This window comes from Octodon degus, unplaced genomic scaffold, assembly GCF_000260255.1.
Source record: "Octodon degus isolate 3935 unplaced genomic scaffold, OctDeg1.0 scaffold00140, whole genome shotgun sequence".
Taxonomy (NCBI): domain Eukaryota; kingdom Metazoa; phylum Chordata; class Mammalia; order Rodentia; family Octodontidae; genus Octodon; species Octodon degus.
Genome location: NW_004524716.1, coordinates 2,578,484 through 2,581,603, shown reverse-complemented (window position 1 = coordinate 2,581,603; position 3,120 = coordinate 2,578,484). Strand labels below are relative to the sequence as shown.

The 3,120-nt window shown below is 46.7% G+C and overlaps 1 pseudogene; it reads left to right on the top strand.

Moving 5' to 3' along the window:
- Positions 1-1,134: 1,134 nt before the first annotated feature.
- On the top strand, positions 1,135-2,821 carry LOC105743610 (annotated as a pseudogene).
- Positions 2,822-3,120: the final 299 nt, after the last annotated feature.

Sequence of the window (3,120 nt, the reverse complement as noted above, 5' to 3'; positions counted from 1 at the left end):
GTGAGTGGAAATGATATGTTTGATCCATAGAAGCTTCTAAAAGAGCATCTCTATCCCCTTCTCCCTCTGGAACTGTGGTTCTACATGCAGGGTGACCTTACAAGCCGTGTATTAAAAGCAGCATGGCCTCATTTGGTTCCTGAGCTTTCTACCATACTGACCCGCAAAATTCAGGCTTGACTCCTCAAGGATAAGAGATGTATCTGGGCCATTTGCTATGTGCACGTATACATACACACACACACACACACACACACACACACGCATGCACACACATGCACAGGTCTATATACACAGATCATTCCATGTAAATAGTGGCTTGCCAGGAAATGAATCCTGTTAGTCAGAGACTGTGTAACCCATGTCACAAGAGGCAGCAGTGGTCCCCACCAGAGCGGGTTCTTAATAGAAACCACAATGGAAGAAAAGAGCCAGCATTTGGGCACTTGAGGACATTCACAACTGACTCCAGTAATACCACCTCATATCAGAACACCATGACTTTTGCCTTTAATTCCCTTCTCATGACCTCTATGATAAAGGGAAAGAAGGCATAGACAGAACTGGAGAGGAGGCTGAGCAGAGCAGAGAGGAAGGTGAATCCTGTCTCTGCAGATTGTCAAGCTGGTCAAGTCTGGTGGTGTAGAGGGAAAAACAATTCTTTGAAGTGAACGACAAGTTGAAGATTTCCTTTGGGTTGATTTTGGGGCCCTGCAAATGTGGACTGTTTCCACATGAAACTGCTCCCAGTGCCAGTACAGATGGACCTATAGGGTGGGTCTGAGAGGCCGTGATTGGAAAAAGGCACAGCCTTCGTTGTGACACAACTTCCTCAATAAGTTTGTCAAACTAAACTTTTATAATAAGACTTCTGAGTCTGGGACATAAAGCCTATGTATTTTTTCCATCCTTCTACTAGACCCAGATGAAATACATGGTTACTGTATGTAAAACAAAAAAAAACACTCTGGAAGCAAAGAGGAGGTAGTCAACCTGAAGACCTTGGAATCCGAGAGCAATTTTCTTGCCTGAATCTGCCATTCCTACCCGAGGCATCTTCTGCCTAGGAGCTCAGAGAAGTGGTAATGTTGAGCTTAGGGCTTCCCAAATGTGAATGTCCACAGGGCATGCAAGATGCAGACGGAAGACCACGGCTGCAGAGTCTTGGTAAGGCACTCGCAGCCTGTGAGTCATGTGTGCAGATCCTCGCTGCCCACCCTGCCATGACCAGCACTTGGTATTTGTTGTGTGAGAGAAAGGACGAGGACCGCACAGGTGTTGCCGAGTTCACCCGTCATCCTTCCTACAGAAATCTAACAATATGTAAAATTAAACTTAACACCTGGGGTGCTTAGGGTGGAGTGTTGACTTGGTTGGCTTTGGGATGCACCCAGAGACTGGTGGAACACTCTTCTGGGTGTGTCTGTGTTGCCTGTCGAGGATGCAGCATTGAGGTCTGTCTGTTCCCGTCCTCTGGCAACTGTTCCCTTGCTTTGCTTCTCAGCTACCTTGAACTAACCAGCCTTGATCCACCATGTCCCTCTGCCATGACCTTTCTCCCCTGAAACCAGCTGACCATGTACTGAATTGGCTTACAAACTGAGCAAAATGTAGCCTTTCCCTTGTAAGTCATGGGTGTCAGGCACTGTGGCCAGCAACAGGCAAGCTGGCTGAAATGATGTCTTCCTACATACATGCCACAGTCCCTCTGCAAAACTGGCAAAGCTGCAGAGCTGCTTAGTCTTTCAGCCTATAATGTGAAGTTTCCATTTCACACTTGCCTGAGAAAATCTCCTGAAGCACAGAGGGCTGAGGGGACTGCTCGGCCCAAGCATACCCTTCTCTAAAAGGAGCAAAGGAGGCTCTACACCTCTGGTGACACGGTGACTTGAGCCGTATTTTCCTCAGTGAAGTCTTCCTGCCATGTGTTTCGTGCAATAGCTTCTCCTCCCACACATTCCTTTTGCCTGTCAGAAAAGTTTCTATTTTCTTCCTTGAAATCTTTTTGCTGGTCTGTCTGCTTTGTGTTTTGTTTTGTTTTTCTTACTTTGCAGATATCCTTCTTCTAATGAGGTCAGGACTGAGCCATTTGGCCACAGGTGACCTGTGGAGTTTTTGGCTTGAGTTGAGGACATGGAGTTCAAACAGTCAGAATTCACAAGACCTTTGGAGGAGATAAATACTGCATGAGTTGTGACAAAGGAATGCAGAGGGCAAAGGGGCGTTTGCTGAGCGCTAGCCCTGCTCTGGTCACAGGTGCAAGCTGCTTTTCCAGGCGCACTTCCCCTGCTTCCCAGAGCATCTCTGGGCAGCAGGCAGGCCATGGACCACTATCCCATTTCACAGATGTAGAAGCTGAGGCCCATAGAGATCAAAAGTCTGCCCAGGCTTTTTCTTCCCTGGCTGTCCGAGGATCTGTTGCCATCATGAGTAACACAGTAACTATCCAAAGTTCATGACCAACCAACTTCTTCAAAGGAAACAAATGGTCATTGACGTCCTTTACCCTGGGAAAGCAACAGTACCTGAGACAGAAATTCGGGAAAAACTTACCAAAATGCACAAGACCACCCCAGATGTCATTTTTGTGTTTGGATTCAGAACCCATTTTGGTGGTGGCAAGATGACTGGCTTTGGCATGATTTATGATTCCCTGGATTAGGCAAAGAAAAATGAGCCCAAACATGGACTTGCAGGACATGGCCTGTATGAGAAGAAAAAGACCTCAAGAAAGCAGCAGAAGGAACACAAGAACAGAATGAAGAAAGTCAGGAGCACTGCAAAGGCTAACGTTGGTGCTGGCAAAAAGCCAAAGGAGTAGAGATTCTGCAGGGTCTGTGTGCAGTTACTGCGACTTTTTTCACGAGAGGATTTAATAAACTATAAAATCTTAAAGAAAAAAAAAAGTCTGCCCAGGTTCACATGAGTGGTAAGAGACAAAGTCAGAATTCAAATCCAGATACTCCTAAAGTCGGTGGCCCGAGTTCTGTCCACGGTAGTGGGCTACAATTCTACGCCCTGGCATCTCTTAACTGTCATGTTTCCCCTTTCTCACTTTGAAGGAGAAGGAAGTGTGGACTGAGGACTAGAGCCTCAGCTTCGCACTGTGGTGTACTCTGC